This window comes from Rhinolophus sinicus, chromosome 1 (genome assembly GCF_057876585.1).
Source record: "Rhinolophus sinicus isolate RSI-liver-muscle chromosome 1, RSI-T2T, whole genome shotgun sequence".
Taxonomy (NCBI): domain Eukaryota; kingdom Metazoa; phylum Chordata; class Mammalia; order Chiroptera; family Rhinolophidae; genus Rhinolophus; species Rhinolophus sinicus.
In genome coordinates, this window is record NC_142501.1 from 181,811,109 (window position 1) to 181,831,715 (window position 20,607).

General features: G+C 35.5%; 1 pseudogene; it reads right to left on the reverse strand.

Annotated features, from left to right (window-relative positions):
- Positions 1–3,642: 3,642 nt before the first annotated feature.
- On the reverse strand, positions 3,643–19,069 carry LOC109451027 (nucleosome assembly protein 1-like 1-A pseudogene; annotated as a pseudogene).
- Positions 19,070–20,607: the final 1,538 nt, after the last annotated feature.

A 20,607-nucleotide genomic window follows, 5' to 3' on the forward strand; every position in this document is an offset into this window, starting at 1 on the left:
ATAAAACTTTTAAATGATGTGCCCTCTAAGATTAATGTTTTTGGAACCAAGCAGCCTATTACTTGACATATTTGGTCTCTTTGTATTGTCCATTGACTTATATTAGAGTTGTTTGTGAACTTAACTTTCTATATTATGAGCATCTTGAAGGAAGTATACCATTTTCGCCATCACAGTCACTCCAATGTCTAGCATCACTAGAATTCCATACTATTCAATATCTGCTAAACTAATGACTTTTTAAATAATTTTTTATGTTATTATGACAATAGGGGAAAATGACAGACAGTGTGAAGTTTACATCGATCAGTTTCCACCTTGTTAACAAGCAATGTTTCATAGTACTTGAATCAGCTCCTCTTTCTTGGAAGATTATAAAAAAATAAATCGTGGCAATGCTCTCTCTCCTTGGAGTATTCCAAAGCAACATTGTGAGTGGTATAATGCATATTTTAGGGAAACTACAGATGATAGATACAAGTATCTGAAAATACACCATAAATATAGAGAATGATATTTTTGTAAAGATTGTAATACCTTTTTATTTCCAACTATGAATAAATTAATAATGCCCATCATTTACTTCTCTGTTTTCTCTTCTTGTCTCCTAGATCTTATGAACCACCTTGCCTTAACAAAACAAGAAAATCCGATCGTTCAAAGCTATTTGGGTAAGTTTCTCCTACAATTTTTTCTGTTATTAAGATTGCGGCAATGTCAGGTTTTAAAAAATAGGTGATTATTATAGTTAAATTAATCACACATGTGAATTCTCCCATCCTATTCTATCCTATGCAGCTTAGGATTGCTTGTTGATAGTGTTATGTGACATTGTGTTTGACGAATGAAGAATACTGAAGCTAACTCTAATAATATCTACTGTGCCTATAACTTATTTATTAAAATGTTTATGAAGTGCCTATGGTCCACAGACCCTGGTGATACCATCAGAAACATGACATAACCTCTGTGCTGTAGGATCATGAACCTACATTAGAGCAAAAGACATGTACAAATGCAGTGCTACGCTGTAGGTCTTCTTTATAGCATTGTTTCAACCCCAACACTCTAAATGATGAAACATTCTACCAGGCATCAGAAGGTGGTAAAACTATCTGGAGGAAGAAGCTTCTTTCAAAGCAGTGAAAGGGAAGAGGGGGAAAAACAAACAAACAAACAAAAAACTTGGCAAAATCGATGATTTGATTATCACTCATTGCCCTGGACTGTTGGTGGAAAATTAGTTCCGACAAGAAAATTAAAGAGTGCCAGCAATGTTTGGCATGCATCTATATAGTTTTATCATAATCTGGATCATGCCTTTCTATCCTTCCCACTAGCAATACATCAAGGAACCAAAGGAAGAGAACCACTCTAGATCTCAATGGCTGGGAAATGCTTCTGTAGCTCTCACATTTCCTTTGCTGAATTTTTCCCATTGTAGAAAGCAACATATTTTCTATCAGTACAGTATGTCTCAAGGTGGGGAATTATAGAAAATAAAGATTCAACTTATCTATCTCAGCATTCTTTCGCATTCCTAACATATGTGACAAGGAACAGACACAGGACAAGAGAACATTTGCACTGACTTGGCTTCTCCTTCCAAAGGACAGGATGTTTGTGTTTTTTATCCTAATTATTGATTACATCTTCTTCTAGGTAGAGCATATCCAACTTTCTTTGGAAGCCTTTCCATTCTTCATTGGATGTGGTCTCAGTGGGACTTTAAATCACTGACTCAGATCTTTCCCTGGTAAAAGGGTGGGTGCCTAATCCAACCTAGGCCAGTCATGCACCACCTCTAGAATATTAAACTGTGTAAAAGTAATTAAAGGTCTGAAAATTGTCAAAGCTAATTCATTTTTATGACAGTATCTTGAGAAAAGGAAACTGTTTATTAGTTCCTAGTATTTTATCTCAGGAAATGTTTTGACCTTTGTACTTTCAGAAACTTGATGATTCAACATTTTTGGGCCCCCCTTATCTGTCATCTATAAAATTGTCCAAAGATAGTTTCTGATGACTGTAATCTCTTCACTCCCTCTATTTAGTATGCCTTTTCTTCCTTACCTCATACTTCAAGGCTTAGTGTAAATGATGACCTCTATGAAAACTTCTTATCTTTGGTTTTTCTCCAGAAGAATACATTATTTCTCAAACCTCTTGTTTTTGTGTCATTTAAAAATATTCTTCTCTTATAGCCTTCATAACCTATGTCTATGTCTAGTTGAGTATATGAGGTCGGACAATTAAGTTCACAAACGTGTTGCAACAATGTTGCTAACCTTTTTTGATACCAGAGGGATTATTCATTATGAATTTGTACCAACTGGACAAATAATTAACAAAGTTTACTATTTGCAAGTGCTGAAAAGGCTGAGTGAAAAAGTTAGACAACCTGAACTTTTCACCAATTCATGGCTCTTGCATCATGACAATGCACCAGCTCACACAGCACTGTCTGTGAGGGAGTTTTTATCCAGTAAACAAGTAACTGTATTGTAATACCCTCCCTACTCACCTGATCTGGCCCCAAAGACTTCTTTCTTTACCTGAAGATAAAGGAAATATTGAAAGGAAGACATTTTGATGACATCGTTCAGGACATCAAGAGTAATACGATGACAGCTCTGATGGTCATTCCAGAAAAAGAGTTCCAAAATTGCTTTGAAGTGTGGACTAGGCACTGGCATCAGTGCAGAGCTTCCCAAGGGGAGTACTTCGAAGGTGACCATAGTGATATTGAGCAATGAGGTGTGTAGCAGTTTTTCTAGAATGAGTTTGCGAACTTAATTGTCTGACCTCATATGACTCTTCTAGATGGTAAATTCTTTTCAGAGTAGTAAATGCAGCTTTTTAATTTTTGTAACCTCTGTACATCTCATGCAGATGTGCATACAGTAAGAACACATAATGATTCTATTATTTTTTTTTTTTTTGGGTGGAAGGAGTATGTAAATAGTGTGACTCCAGTGAGCGGTGGCTATTTTCTCAGACTTTCCTTAAACTTAAATCAGACACTAATCTGAAATAAACATATCTAACCTTTCTCACCATTAGACCCAACATTTCTTTTCGCATTTGCAAAGCTGGGTGGGTTATCTGAATAAACACAATTGTGAGGTCTCAAAAATAAGTCAGCATTGGCTCAAGAAAGAGTGGAAGATGTTTAGAATATTTAGTTTTCAATGTGGGTTGCTAGTATTTTTCAGAGTCCTACAGATGCCGAAGCATAAATGGTATGAGGCTTCAGCTGGCCTCATTCTATCTTATGATATTTGATTTATAATTCATACCCTGCCTACTTCCAGAATATGAATTTTGAGTTTTCTTAAAATACAACATATCTAATGGAACTAAATAAAACTGAAAAGTAAAATCACAAATCATTAATCTTGGGAAAATAGTTTTTCCCATAATTTAAGTTTCTTGAACCAACAAAAATGAAAATGTGCTGATTTGTAAAGTTTCATCTGTTCAAGGAAAGCACATAGTTATTAATTAATGCATGAATGTTAAGCCCTAAATTCTTTTTTTTTTTCTTTATATTTGACATTTTTATTTTAGTTTGCAAAAAGAAGAACAAGCAAACAGACAAATAACAAAAAACTTGAAACGGGCTTGTCAAATGATGAATATTCATCCTTTCCAGGAAAGTAGAAGGTAGACCATCCTGCTGGACTGATGCTTGCACTCTGCTAGTTTTTGACCCTTCTTTGAAGCATAGTCTGGATCATTTTCCTCATCTTCTTCCCCTTCCTCATCTGCTTCTTTATCTTCTTCAGCATAATTATCATCATCATCTTCAGTAGCTTCTCCAGGAAAGTAACACTGATCTTGGGATTACGTGCTCCTGTAAAAAGGGACCAATTTCAAAGTCTGCAGCAAGGATGGCTTTAGCATCATCATCATTCCGATCTCTGCTCTCAGAAACTTCAGGAAGGGCAAAAAGTTAGAGTCACGTTTTGGTCACAGTACGAACTGTCCCTCATCCCTTGTGTTCCTGCTTTCTTTTTAATGGTTTTCAGATCGACATTCTTCCCTTTTCTTCCATTCTATCTGGTACCATGTACAAGCCATAATTTCTGGTCCATCAAAAGACAAAGGAGCAGAATCATCTGGTTCTGACCTCATTCTATACGTGTGTTAACACTTCATTTGTGAAATGTTCATTTGGTTCAAAGTGAAATTTTAAGACAAAACTCATAAGCTGACTAGCATCTGAGAACGTCACTTTCAAGTGTTTCAGAATAGGTTCATCGTATGATTGAGCAAGTCAACATTGTTAAAAACAGTCAACCAAAATTCAAGAATTCGCTTGGGGTCTTCCTTTTCTTCATTCTTTTTTCTCAACTTCAATCTTGGCCTTTTCTTTCAGCTTCTTCGAAATTTCAGCTTCCTCATCTGGTTTTCATTGACATTTTTCTTCTGTAGTTTCACAAGACCATTTAGTAAGAAAGACTGGAGTAACACAGAAGACATTTCCTTACCTTTTAATTCTGCAATTTAACATTCTGTGACAATAGTAGTGGGCAGAAGAGTACCGAAATTACAAACCTTGTTGGTATTTCTTTGATATGCATTTTCAACACTTTAAAATGAATTATATTCTAAGGTTTATATCCTTTCTTGTGTTTTTTTTTTTTGGGGGGACGCAATTATCTTTACATCACAGAATAAAAGAAATGTATACATTTAGCTAACAGATCAACAATCGTACATTAATAATTTTGCTAAGCTGAGAACCAGGTCATACCAGTACAGCAATATAATTTAAACAGTGAAATATTACCACTAATATCCACGGTAGGTGTTTCAATTATCTGTCTATCTATCTATCTATCTATCTATCTATCTATCTATCTATCTATCTATCTATCATCTATCTATCTATTTATCTATCTATCTATCTATCTATCTATCTATCTATCTATCTATCATCTATCATCTTCCTATCTCACATAATGCATTTATGGAATGAGTAAATTAAAAGCAAATTATGATACAGTCACTACATAGCATTAAATGTTAGTAGTTCAAATAGAAATGTCTTTTTAAACTTGATATACATACACTGGTTTTTGGTAATAGATGCTTTGGGGTGGTCAGCCCACATTCTTTTCACTGGGCGGTATATTGCACTCAGACCAAGGTGCTGCAAGTATTCTTCAATGAGTTTCTATCTCCAGAGAAATGCCCTTGGCCTGGACATGCTTGGGAGACCATGACATTCCTCCTCTCACAAGACCGATGTCCTAAGGCAGGGCGACTCTCCTGGGCAAACTACAAATTCCAGGACTCCCACCTTCCCAGTGAATCAGGCCACGTCTAGACTTTGTGAGAGACCACATCCTTCCTCAGGCCCCTTCCCTCTCCCTGTCCGGTGGAATCCTTCAGGGTGTTTCTCCTTCTAAGTGCATCCTCAATAAGTTACCACACGTGAGTCTCTGTCTCAGGCTATGGCTCTAGAGAAGCTGTTCTACGTAGTACCATTGGGGATAATGGTCCTATGTGTTTCCCCCAAAATAAGACCTAGCTGGACAATCAGCTCTAACGCATCTTTTGGAGCAAAAATTAATATAAGACCAGGTCTTATATTATACTATACTATTATATTATTATTATATTATATTATATTATATTATATTATATTATATTATATTATGTTATGTTATGTTATTATATATTATTATATATTATTATATATTATTATATTATATTATATTATATTATATTATATTATATTATATTATATTATATTATATAAGACCTGGTCTTGTATTATAGAAAAATAAGACCAGGTCTTATATTAACTTTTGTTCCAAAAGACGCATTAGTGCTGATTGTCCAGCTAGGTCTTATTTTTGGAGAAACACGGTGTGCTATATTATGTGTTTTTAAGTTGAGATTCTTACTTAAAGCACAAAGTTCCAAAGTCAGTGCGGCATTCACCATACTTTGGCAGCCCAGGTAGACTGAAAGCAGGCAAATTCCACCAGGCTTGGTATCAGGTAAGTACCACCCACTGTGTAAAGCTCTCTTCTTAGAAAGAATCAAAGGATGTAGTGTGAGTAGTCATCAAAATCATAGCTAAGGGTGCCATTTATCACCATTATCTGATCGAGCATTTCTTTTCTAAGGAAATGCAAATGGGGTTTTTCAATTGAAATTCATTAAAAAAACTGTACACTTTATGAGTAAATGACCTATATTTTTGCCAGACCCTTAGCTAGCACTCACTGTAAGTCAGATGCATAGCAAATTAGGAACTATTTAATTGCAAATACCTTTGTATGCAGATTTGGTAAAATACTCGAGCCATGGATATTTAAGCTTAGTCTTAGCCCAGGTAGGCACCATCTTGGCTGGAACACTAATGCTTCTAGGGGAAATGTATATACAAAACAATTTTTTTTCTAGTCCATATTCACATGTTCTAAAATTGTGATTCTTTTTTGTCCTAATAAGTCTGTTGACTTTTGCACTTTGGGACATTGCTTTGTTGTACCCTCTCCCTTGAGTGCACAATCTGTTATCTGCATTCTGTTTTTACTGCACTGCAAGACTGCTCCTCTGTGCAGAACCAACCTTTGTCTAAGCATCCGTGCTCCCTTTTAGGTTCTGTGTGCAGGGTTTGCTTCTCAAAACTGTACACTAGCTGGTCACCTGCTTGAAGTATCCTTGTTTCTTAATGGACTCCACCTTTGAAATATAGTCACTATGTCAGTAACTTCACTGATCTTCTCTAGTCTTAGAACCACCCCATTTAGTTTGACTGATAGCCTCAAGGCCAATATTAACCTCCCTAACCATGATAACTCTTCACGTTCCCTGTCCCTTAGGTCTCAGTAATCCCTTTCTGTAGGCAAGGTCTATTCATTCTGCCTTCACAAGAGGAGTTTTGGGAGAAGTTCAACAGGAAAGCAGAAGAAGTGGTGAACAGCATATGAGGGCAATGCTGGTTGGAAGGCTCTCTGTCCCCAGTTAAAAAGAAATTTCTCTTGGGAAGACTTTGTATCTGGCAGCCATAACCTCTTTCTCAACAGTTTTTTTTTTAAATCTCTTTTTCCCATAACTGTACAAAAAAGACAGAAAAAGTAAAATCAAGTCTCATATTTATACTTCTGATCAGTTAATACAAAATTCCTTTTAAATATGTATTTTGTTAGCAATTACTACAGTAGTAATAATGATAGAGATACTAATAGTGCTAGGCACAAAAATACAAGGATATATATATGTATATATATATATGGAATAATATAATATATATATTACTCCTATCCTTTAGAGTTTAACTTAAATGAGAATATTTACATTGAATGTTTCTAAAATAATGATTACTATTTAATAAGAATAAGAAGAGCTACATAGAAGAGGATGTTTCACTACTGACAGGATTTGGGGATAGCTTCACAGAAGAAGTGACATGAATTGGATCTTGAAGGACAAGAACATTTTTAGTCAAACAGATTAAGAGAATGGAGACAGGAAATTCAAAGTAGGGGTTGACATGGTCAAAGGCATAGAAGAAAAATAAAGCATAGAATGGATAAAACTGGGGAACTGGACTGGACTGAGACACAGTAAGATATGAGGAGAATAATTTAGAAAAAGAAAACTGGAAAAGCAGGTTAACTTGTAATTATATGACTCACGAATGGCTTTGGACTTATTCTTCTAGGTGAGTGGTAGGCAACTTTTGTGCAAGTGGGAAAAGTCAGAAAACATCAAAATACTTATGGGACATATTTTTTTTCCAATTCAAACTAAAAAGTCTGATGGGGGTGCTGTGCGTCAGTGTGTGTGTGTGTGTGTGTGTGTGTGTGTGAATACATTTTTACAAGTTATGTTCCACATTTTGGCGAATATAAGAATATCAATGTAATAACCTGTATTCTATTTTAGTCACTAAAATGTTAATATATGGGCACATTTCTGAAATAACAGTATAAAACAGTTTTCCAATGTTTGATACTTTACATTTCTACAATGCTTTAAAGAACACAAAATGTATTCATATGCATTGCTTCACCTTAGTTTCAAAACTACTCCAAGAAAGGTTTTGCCATCATCTCTATCCAACAGAAAAAGTGGGACTCAGAGAAGTGAAATATTTTATCCAAAGTCATACAGTGATGTAACAGCACAATGTACGTATATTAAGAACATTACAAAGCATTGGGAGTATGTAAGATGTAGACCATTGCTCTCAACCATTGGAGCTCCTTTTCCCATAGTTTAGATAGACCATTAGCCTCAAAGGCAATGAAAGTCACACTCTAACAATGTCAACTCTTTAATTGACAACCTGGAGCAGCATCATTGTCCCTAGCTTCAGGAATGAGATTGTTCCTGGTCCTCCGTGCCACACTGCACTAAACTGGATGGATTCTGGCACTACTACCTCTAGTTGTTTTAAAGTGCAGTATGCTCTTTCCATGATTTAATTCCTCCACCATTCCCCACTTTCCACCACTGTAGCCATGACCACCAGGCCAGATGCTCTTGCCTTGGCATAAGATTATTTTTGAGGCTTTTTTTAAAAATTTTATTTTATTTTTTATTTTTTTTAGTTTAAGGCATTTGCTGTGAAGACTTTATCTCCTTATATTCTCCGGCCTTGGACCAGCTAGTAAGACAGGCAGGATGCATGCAGATTGCAACAGAAGGCTGCCTGCTTTCTTATAGGCAATGAAGGGACATTCAAAGTCCAAAAACATATCTGTTTTAAGGAGATAACTCTGGTGGCTGTTGTCTTTTATGCCTCAGTACCTCACTCACTAAAAATAAAAACCCCATGGGTTAAATTTCTTGATTTCAGGCACAGTCCAGGACATATTTGAATTTATTACATCTTAAAAAATTTTCTCCTTTAAATATGTAAATGTGACTAGTGGGACAAATTCTCCTGGGGGATCCTATCTCCTTCTTTCTTTCCTCTCAGTGGGCATATTTTGGACGCTATAGTAGCTCAAAGGAAGTCAGGCCATTGCAATCAAACAATAAAGATTTGCAGTGAGTTTAATGCCATTTAAATGAATGAATAAAAGAGATTTATTAACTTATATGGCTGAAACGTGAATTGTTTGCGAATGAAACCTATAGAGAAAAATGGGAATAGGGACTAGAGTGTAAAGAATCTTGTGAAGAAAAATGTTGACAGCAACTAAATGAAACTGTTTTCAGAATTGATATTAACTGGGTGATTTGAGTATTAATTAGGCAATTTTGGTATTAATTAGATAATTTGTTTCTGCTGCAAAATCCTATGAACTAGAAATGAACCTTAAGGGGTGTTGTGTGTGTGTGTGTGTGTGTGTGTGTGTGTGTGTGTGTGTGTATGTGTATGTAATACGGGGAATGGTGTCAAACTGAAGTCCCAGAAAATTGAAGTCCTCAAGTTACCTGGAAAACAGGTTCTGTGGTTTTAACAGAAGCTTTCGCAGTAACATCAGTGAATTATATTCAGGATGACCTAATGCAGACATCTCAAGGCTGAAATGTCCTGTTCTGTCCTTTATTGAAAGGGGAGTCAGTTGCTATTGCTTCAAGGAAAGTCTGCTTAAAAAACCCTTAGTTACGGGGATTTGTCATTTCCATGAATTACGAAAATTTGGGAAGATAACTGGAATTACAGTCGGTCACATTTACAAAAGCCAAGAATCCTCAGAAGTGCATTTTAGCACCATTTGTTCCATTTGGTTGACACTGGCTGACAGAATAAGTTGTATTTTCCAGAACAAAGATTTGAGAATCCTGGTCTTTCTCTCTTAGAAACAGAATTGAACACTGTAGCATCTGCTATAAAATGCTTTAGCTCAATTTACTCATTCTTTAGGAAAAAAAAAATTGTTTTTAAATGTTACTAGTTAGTTCAGTACCTGCTCATCTAGAATATTTGTTTTGTGAAAGTGAAGAAGTTGTATATGTTGCTGCATCCCAAATGTTTAAAATGCTTCCTTGTGCATAGCTGACCATCGATAAATATTAGTTAAATACACAAATGATGCAAGCAGTAGAGTTACAATTACCTAGTAGTATAGCCCCCTACCTCAGTTAGAAAGGTTTGCAGGTATGAAGTTAAATTACTGTGACTGAAAAAGATTTAAAGTGAAAGATTATCAATTAATATGGGCAAAAGAAAAAACAAAAACAAAAAAACAACTCCTCTAGGCTAATCAACTCCTTCAGTCCCTGAAGTGCCTTCGGGGAGGCTGCAGTTAAATTTGGATGAATAAAGGTTGCCTGTTTGCCACTTGCCAGCAGATGGCCTAATTATTCCATCGTTCACCACACACTGAAACAATTCTGTATAAAGAGAAGCAGTTGATGAGGACTAACTCATCTTGATTTTTTTTTTTAAACAGAGATGATATTTTAGCATATTTCCCCTTAATTTTTTGCTGGATTAAGCAATTGATTAGAGATGCTGATTTTAATATAGCTTAGTCTAATCGATAAGGAAAGTGCATACTGTTTTTTATACATGCCAAATCACCTAGGACGATCTATAGAGTTGACATACTAATATCATTGCCTCAGGGATAAATTGATTCATCAGCATCCATGAGTAAATGAGGCTGTTTATTTTCCTCTAGACAGTCCTTACATGTCATCTAAATTGTTCTTCCATTTAGATTTTACCAACTTTCCTGAAATTCGGTGTAAAAGAACTAGTGATGTTCAGACTCAGTTATCTGTAACAAATTTTCTCAGAGTGCTGAGGTTATTTACAGGTTATATAATTTGTCTATAAGGGAAAAATGCCCTTTCACTTATAAAGTACATTGAGTTTGTTCTTTAGGAGTAAATATGAAAAATATTACATATGAAGGAAAAACGAAAGAGCAAAAGATAGAAGGGGAAATTATTAATTAACTATATGTCACCTTGTTTTATATTTTACTTTATTAAGTCTACCAATATAAAAACATATCATTTCATTATTTATTTTCTTTTAAGCATCATCTATCTCTTCAGGACTTTAAGTATTCAATTACTCTCTCCTACTTGGATTTAAGCACTATGAGGATAGGGGCTTTATCTTTCTTGTTTATTGCTCTTTGTAAAATGACCACCTACAACAGTGCCTGGCATATGGAAATAATTCATTTAATATTTGAGGACTGAGTAAATTAGATTCTGAGCACATTTTCCAGGCTAACTCAATAAGAAAGAACAATGAAATATGGCAGAGTGAAGGAAAGTCTCAATCTCGGGCCATTCAAAAATTTAAAATAGTCTGTCAAATTATTTTTCAGCCACTTGTCCCATTTATACCTGCTTGCATCTTACAGCATGATGCTTACTCTGTTTGATGCATTAGGTGTTGGATATGTTACCCAAGGGTGGAAAAAAAAGGATTCTTCCTGCAGTACACCAATTATCTGTCCCTAATCCTAAAATGTCATTGGAAAAAAAAGTAAATAAAAGGATAGAGAAAGGAATTCCACAAATAGCATTAACAGTGCTGTTCTGGTACATTTGAAATCAGGAACTGGGGGCATGGTGTTTGTTTTATTATATACTTTTTAGTATATACTTTATTATATACTTTTACTTGTCTTTTTAGACATACTAAATATTACATAATAAAAATATTTTTAAAAGAAAATCAAAAGGAGATGAAGAGATGATTTAATCATTTTTATTCTTGAGAACTCATTTCCTTTCTATTGTGGCTTCACCAGGATTTTGAAGGATGAAAAAAACAGGCCCGTCTATACCCATCATGACATCTGTTTGATTAGACTTCTAAATATATTTGGTATTATATGGATATCACCTTAGTAATTAGAAAAGAAAGTCATTTTGGTTTCCCAATGGAACTGTTATTGCTTTCTTTTTTGACAGTTTACAGTATCGTTTTATTTTTTCCTAAGCAAATCATTGGAAAATTATTTCTTGTTAAACATGAATGTGGTTTTTAAGATTTATGATTGTGTCATTTTTTAATCCTTATTTTTCAAATACAAACTCTCTCATGGAAAGAGTAGGTCATCACTAAATATATACCAAAACTGATTTCATTTATAGAAATGTATATTTTAATTAATAATCAGAATGTTTTAAAATAAGCTTGTAAATCCCAGTAGGATTGCAGCTGATGGCAGGTGCTCCAATGGACATCTCTGCTCCAGTCAGCAAGTGGTGAGCAGTTACTATTCTACAACCCTGAGAGAAGATCTACAGGGATAGTATAATTCTTTAGTTGTCGAAGGTGACGATTGTATTTAGAAAGTCACCAAAACATGGTCTCAGATCTTTTTTAAAAAAGGTAAACATAGTGTAATAAATCTCAGTTTTAAAAAGTGATGCATAGAGAATGGAAGGTAGAGTGTAGAAGAGCAGAATGAGACAAGGGTGAGGATTCAGAAATAAGGCAAGCGTTTATTTTTCATAACTGAGTTCTTGGTTTATTTGGAGTTTTTAAGGATTATTTGGGGGAGGGGGGTGGGATTCAACCACTTTTCCTAGAATTATTCCTGAGAGTCTAAGTCATTACATTGGGAGCTTGTGGTTTCACTGTGAGAAGGAAGAAGGAAGAGGCAGAGAACAATATTGGAACAAGAGCAAAAGCTTTCAGATAGAAGAAAGAACAAGCAGTGTATGGATATATTGTCAGGCTAATTTGATATATGAAATAACTAATTCGAACAACATAGTACTGAAGGAAATTCCTAAATGGATACGTTGATCTAATACTTTTTATATCCCCACTTTATTCTCTACAAATGTAAAAGAAGACAATAGCCAAATCATGAACTGTCTTTATCATACCTCTCCTGTATCTACAAATGCCTGCCTTCCATTTTCAGCTGGCCTCTGTAGGGCGGCATAAGAGATCTGTGGAGGAAAACACACATTTGGTCTTAAGTCCAACATATATTTTCTATTACATCCTAAAATGTCATTTCTTTAAATCTAGGGGAGAGAATATGTAAAGTAGGTGTTTTAAACAATATTTTCTAATGATATCAATGCTTGGAGAGCATTAATTATCTATATTCTATGATAAATGAACATGAGCAAATTCTTTAAACCAGGTACTTCTTGCCACAGCCACAGTCTAGTTCTTCTCTGTGATGTATATATTAATATGTATCATAAAGTATAACACAGTTTAAGTATTCATGTAATTATCTAATTTGTCTTAATGTAGAAATTATAAAATGCACTGTAAGTAAACATAGTTTCATTAACCATTAAGTATTTGTTGGAAATTACTGTGGCTAGCACTGGGAGGGAACTCTGGAAACAAAATAAAATAAGGTTTGATCTTTATCCTTTCATATCTTAAGCCCCTTGGGGATAAAGATGTGTTACAGACAGATGCATACACATACACACACATGTAAATGAAAGACAGTGTATAATTTAATGCTGTAGGAGTTCAAGGAAATGAATGGCTGAGTCTATACAGAAAAGAAACAGTATTTAAATACAAAAATCATATACACACATACGAGATCTGACAATTAAGTTCACAAACTTGTTGCAATGATGTTGCTAACCTTTTTTTTTCTATCAGAAGGATTATTCATAATGAATTTGTACCAACAGAATAGTTAACAAAGTTTACTATTTAGAAGTGCTGAAAAGGCTGTGTGAAAAAGTTAGATGACCTGAACTTTTTGCCAACATTTCATGGCTCTTGCATCATGACAATGCACCAGTTCACAGGGCACTGTCTGTCAGGGAGTTTTTAGCCAGTAAACAAATAGCCATATTGAAACACCCTCACTACACACCTGCTCTGGCCCCCGATAACTTCTTTCTTTACCCAAAGATAAAGCAAATATTGAAAGAAAGACATTTTGATGACATTCAGGACATCAAGGGTAATACGATGACAGCTCATATGGCCATTCCAGAAAAGGAGTTCCAAAATTGCTTTGAAGGGTGGACTAGGCACTGACGTTGGTGCATAGCTTCCCAGGGGGAGTACTTTGAAGGTGACCTTAGTGATATTCAACAATGAGGTATGTAGCACTTTTTCTAGGATGAGTTCGCGAACTTAATTGTCCAACCACGTACAAGAATGTGTATTTTTAAATTTTTACTTTCTTTCCCTTTGCTGCTGGCAGTTAACCCTACCATTCTGAAGCTAAGAGCAACAGACATGAGAGAGAGAAAAGAGACTTCCCTGAACTACAAAACAAAAATATAAAATAGAGCATACCCACTGCTTAGACATTTTAATGTCTAAATACTTAGTCACCTATGTGTATAATTAAATACATCCATACATTATATTATTGCATTATATAAATACAAATGGATACACCCACATTCATATGTACAACACGTATTCACACACACATGCAATATATGGTATAAATATTCTGGCACTCAAATTAAACTAGTATATATTCCATTTGATGTTTATGCTTATTACATTTGCACATATTCTATATAATTTCTAAATCATACATATAAAGTTGTATAGAATTAAATTATAAATCTATTACATACAATTTTTACATACATTACCTCTATGCTTATACTACATAAAGCAACATATGGAGCATTTGTTTATCAAAAGTAAAATGCCATTTTTTGCTCAAAGGATCGAGTTAGCATTTTGCAAGATACCAAACACACATACACACAAACAAACACATTCTTGAAAGTTTTTTGTTGCTTATTAAACCTCAGTCATTTCCTCTTGTCTCTCACATTCACTAGGCCTCAAAAAAGGCACTAAGTGCTTTCCAGAACATAGATTTAAATGAGGCCCCTGCCCAGTGGGCTTACAACCTAATTAGACAGAGACAGTTGACCAACATATGCCCACAGACTACAGTTGGCCACTTATTTATTCTCTAATTAACATAAAGCAGCAGGAGAACAAGTCCGCCTGTGCTCAGTGAGCAGGAGAGCGTCTGTGTGAGCTGGAGAACTCTGCGTGAGACGACTGTTTTCTGCGGGGGTTTCCGGCACGCATTCTCTTGCTTCTGGCTTGTCTCCATAATTAATATTCGCGGGCAGATCTTGCTGTGACTATCTACGTCCAAGCAAACAGGCCCTCACGGCTCAGCGGAACCATTTAGTTCAGCCGTCTTGATGAGCAATACAGGTCACTAGATGGTTGATTGGACTGTTGCACATGCAACTCTATGGAGAAGACAGGTCAGAGGAAGCTGAAATGGTTTCTCAATGCTTGCATTTCCGTCTTTTCAGCCACACAAGGAACATTTTCATCTGGTAACAGTTTGTCAAAGTCCAGTAGTTTCTTTCTGTTCTTTCCACGGTCCTTCCCAAACCCTACTGCAAGACCTTTGATTTTTGAAATTTCTCCCTCTCTAGGTGTGTTCCACATGATTCTAAAAAAGCATTTGAAGTGACATAAAACACATACAGTCCTACACTTAGAAAAAAAATGCCTCTGTGAGAATATTATGATGAGAGAAAGATAAGCACCAGGACCAACCAGATAAAGTTTGAGAAAAAGTTGGGACGTAAAATGCATGTCAAGAGCTGATAAGTATTTGCTAGACAAAATCTTTCATGAAGGTGGTGAATGATTTTGCTATTTATCAATTGTTTATCCAGAAAGAAGAATGCAAGCAAGAAAATCATATTTTTTTCTAACTCTAAGAATAATTCGATGGTGGAAACAGGTAAAGCTAATTTGTTTTTAGGTTACACACAGAAAATGTTGCCAGTTACTACACCTCTAATGCTCTTTTTAAAATTCTATTTAATGCTCTTGAGCTAATACTAATCCTGATTTATTTCTTTTAAGAATAAAAACCTTCACAGTTTTATAGCCATGAGTTTTTCACCCGGTGGTTTTCAGTTAGCTATTGGAAAAGCTGATAGTTTTCTTTTTTTTTCAGGGGAGTGGTGTTGTTTTTCTTTTCCCTATTCTGTATTATTTCTAAAAACACAGTGTAGATATTAGAGAATATAATTTTCTGTATTATTCTTTCTTTAATTCTTATATTTTTAAACTCATACTCAATTACCATTGGATTGGTACTCAATATTATTACATTACTTTAAATTGTTTTGCAAATGAACTTGAAAATAATACAGTAGATATTTGAACTAGTGGGAATTTAATAGTTACATATAGATAACTTCTTATATTTTCCTATAAATTGTGAATCTGTGGATTTACCGCTATGTTGTTGAAGTAAAGAAATATAGGCAATCTTATGTAAAGTATGTTTAAAGAATCTTTCAGACATAATGACATTAAAATAAGGTCTTCACATATCAATTTGGGACAGAAAGCCTGAGTCAAAATGTAAAAAAATCTATGTAACTCTCTATACAACTGTTGTAACTGCTTCTGGTGGCCGCAGAAACACCAGTATTATTATTTCTCCATAAATTGAAATGGTACAATCAGAATAGTCACATTTTAGAATTTAGGTACTGTTCTGATGAATGTTCTTGATCTCACACATCTGGTACTTTAGAAATAAATGGTCACTTTAATCTTTTCGAATCAGGTATTGCTTCAATTCTTTCCTTTTTTATCCACATGTGAATGTGCTCACAAAAGTGAAAATAAAGTCCAAATTGAAATGGATATCTAAAGTTAATGAAGTTTTCCTTATTCCTGTTTAAAACTCTGTATCTAGAATTTGAAACCATGTGACTTCTTTTTGTATTTGTTTGTTTTTATTCTTTTTTCCCTCTCTCTTTTCCCATCTTCCATTTTTATCATGAAAATTTCATGCAGAAAAACAGGAAATTCCACCCAAGTTGGTGTAACCTCCGGGCCTCCTCCAAGCATGCTGGAGAATCACCTCTGAGAATAGAATTCATTTTGGATTCTTGTGTTACCTGCCTGTGGTACTTGGGTACATATTTGCTGACTGACTATTTTAACTTCGGTGTGATGTAAATGCCCTTTTTTGCAGTTTCTAATTTACTATTTTAAAATCAAGACTAAATTGAAACAGTTCAAGGTATAGTGCCTCCTCCCATATAAAGAAGTATTTAAAAATTTCAAAGTAAAATTAATAAAGTTAGAAAGCACAATTTAAGAAGGAACTGGAATATCATGATTCTCAAAATTCAAGTTCTAAAATATTTTCATTCATTCAAATACATTTCCTTAAGAAATACAGTTATTTGCATATAACTGCAACTTATCAGCAAATCAGCACAATAAAAATGCATTAGTTGTGTCAGCATCTGTAGGATTTAGTCATTCTGATGGTCCTTAATAGGTAAAACTAGCATTTCTGGACTCCTGCCAGTTGACCATCTGTCTGGGCTGTCCATGGAGAGTCAGAACAACTGAACTTTTGGCACACTAAATTACACTGAGCGACTACCAATCCTGTTTTAGGCTACAACAGAGGACAGCTTTACCAAAGATTGGATAATTGATTTAATGCTGAGAATTTTGGGAACCTGGAGATATTCACGGGAGCATCTAAATAAGTCATAGTGAGTTGAACCCATACAAATGTAAATGAATTTTACATCTTATAGATGTTTTGCGAGGCATTTTAAGGGATACAATAATAACATAGTCCTTGCCCTCTTTGCATACAAAATAACACATGAAATCAGATTTACATTATACATATCTCTAAAGAAAGGCAGCCAATTTTTTAAAAACAAATTTTTGTTTTTGGAGTACTGGGAGGGAAAAACTACTTGCATGTTGATATCAAGGAAAGTAAGTCATGAAAGACACATCATTTGTACTAAGACTCAAACATGGACATGCTTGTGAGCAATGAAATTGGAGTTGAAGGTTGCACCAGGCAGAGAGACAGGTTGACTAACAACATTGAAGTGATTTAGGGAATTGGAGAAGACTGAGATTGATTGGAGGGTCAGATTGGAGCTAAATCAAATTGAGTCTTTAGCATCATATTTAGAAATCTAGATTTATGTCATAAAAAACTAGTAAGAAATTTTGATCAGTAGAGTCATAACAATGTGGTAGGATATAATACACAGAAGAAAGTGTAGTTAGAAAAATCTGGGAGGAAACTCCCTCATAATATGACTTAGAAGAAATAGTGTCTTCACTAGGGCAAATGGAGAGGGAAAGAAAAAGGATTGAATCATGAGATGATGCTGAGACAGAATTGAAATAACTTAGGTTTAGGTGAAAGAAAAAAAGGAAGAAATCAAATGATTCTAAGGTTTTGAGAAGGAGTGACTATAGAGTGTTATGCAATTAAATGAGATGCAGAATTCAGCAGATGGCACAGGTTTGGAATCATTAAGGCCATGAAAGTACCTGGAAGAATGAATAGAAATTTGAAAAGTGGCACTACTAAAGAGACAGAGGAAAGACAGAGAAGAGTCAAGGAAAGAGAAAAATGAAAGGAAAATATAGGAGAATCAGTTGAGCAGAGTGAAATAAAAAGTAGTCATCAGGAAGTGGTCACCTAGGTTAATTGCTTAAGAGATATTGAGGAGATGGAGACATTAAATAATGTAATTGAAATGAGAATACAGAAGATCATAGGGGAACTTCAAGGGAATAATTGTAGTTGAGTAGGTGAGTGTGAATGTCACACTCTATTCATTTACTCCTAAATGTGGTGGGAAGTTTGCTAGTAAAAGAGATTGAGATAAGAGAAACAAATTAGCTAGCTAGGTATTATAGATAGATATCCATTGAGAGATAGGCAGACAGGCACATAATCAGAGATATAATGATGACTTAAGGAAATGATTGAAATATTTTTTGTGTGTGGAAATGGTATCAGTGAAGGCAGGAAGAAGACTAGCATTCTAGCAAATACAATCATACGCTGCATAACATTTCAGTCAACGATGGACTGCGTATAAGATGGTGGTTCTGTTGTATAATGGAGCTGGATTTCTGTAAGAAATGGAAGGACATGTAGTTCAGGAGGTATTTTTTTCTCTCTCTCATGGGACCAATATGTGTAGGGCGTGGCAATAGATTCCCCCTCACTAGCAGAACTTCAATTTTGCGTGCACAGATTACGTCTCAATCAGTCAGCTACTGACCTGTTTCAACACAGAGGAGCTTGTCCTGCAGCACTACATACCCAGAGGCCACTACAGCCCTCTCAGATCTAGTCTGATGGTCTTCTTGTAAATTTAGCATTGCTGTAAATTCTTGGTTAAGGACCTAAGATCCTGCACAACGACACGCAGGTCCACAGGCGCTACCTTAACAAGAAGTACCATTGCCCCTTTAGAAAAAGCTTTCTGTCGTAGTGTAAAGTTAACCTGTCCTGATACTTTGGAAATGTTTTTAGGTTGTAATGATGCAAAGCATAGGAGATAAGTTTTATTTCTTCCATCAATTCAATGCCAGTGAGAGAGAGAGAGAGAGAGAGAGAAAGTGCCCTTTGTGCCAGACAGGGTCAATGGAACCAAAAACAAATTTCCAAAGTCAAAATAAACATATTGAGTCCTCAGTTCTACACTGTTTCCATGTAAAACATCCTCCTTTTTAAATAAATACCACAAAGTTCCTTAATCTGACCACTGCTGCAACATGCAATAGCCAAAACCACGTTGTTATGACAATCCCTTGTATTCGTTTCCCTCTCCACCTTGATTTCTTATTTCTACTGATCCTTAGGCCACTTTTCACTCCCTCTTGACAGTCACTATTAGTGGTGGTCTATACCTTACCCACCATTTTCTCCTCAACATTTCTAATAAATCCAGCACACATCCCTATTCCTGCAGCAGCATTGACAGCTTTGATGTTCTGTTTCTGACCCCCTCAGAAAGAAGCAGGCAGTGGACAGCAATGCACTAGGCCTTCACTCACTTACTGACCCACCCGGAGCAACCTCCAGTCCTGCCAGCTCCATTCATGGTAAGTGCCTTATGCATATGTACCACTTTTTATCTTTTTACTGTATTTTTACCATACCTTTTCTACCTTTAGGTACAAAAATACTTACCATTGTGTTATAATTGCCTACAGTATTCGGTACAGTAACATGTTGTACAGGCTTGTAGCCTAGGAGAGATAGGCTGTACCATACAGCCTACGTGTGTAGTAGGCCGTACCATCTAGGTTTGTATAAGTGCACCCTACGTGTTTGCACAATGACAAAAATGCCTGACAACGCATGCATTTCTCAGAACATATCCCCACCATTAAGGAACATATGACTGTAATGTAATATAGGGACTGTTTACAAAGGTTTATGTAGGGCTAAGGAAACTAACAGAGGATGTTTACCTTCTTGTTAATCCTAGGTTTGAAGAGGAAAGGGAAGGAGATAGAGGACACCAGTAAGCACTGGAGTTATGTAAGGAATAGGCACTCCAAGCAACATGGCCTACAGCAGAATGGGGAAGTAGCAGAAAAACCTATACTTCTCTCCCAGAAGCATCGTATCTCCACTCCTTGCCTTCCTTTGGCATAACAAAATATAAACCTGATTAGCATGGAGCTATGTCTCTTGGAGTATAAATTAAGTCAGAATGGGGACAGAATGGACAGTGGAAGAGCAATAGAATAACCGAGACAAGCATATTGCACCCCATGGAAGAAGTCCCAGGAGTAAGAGAAGAAATGTGCATATATGAAAGGAGATGATGAATGGGACAAAGTTCAGAACAAGGTGAAGGCATACATGGAAACATTTAAGTTAAAAAGTGCTAAAGAGGAAAAGATGA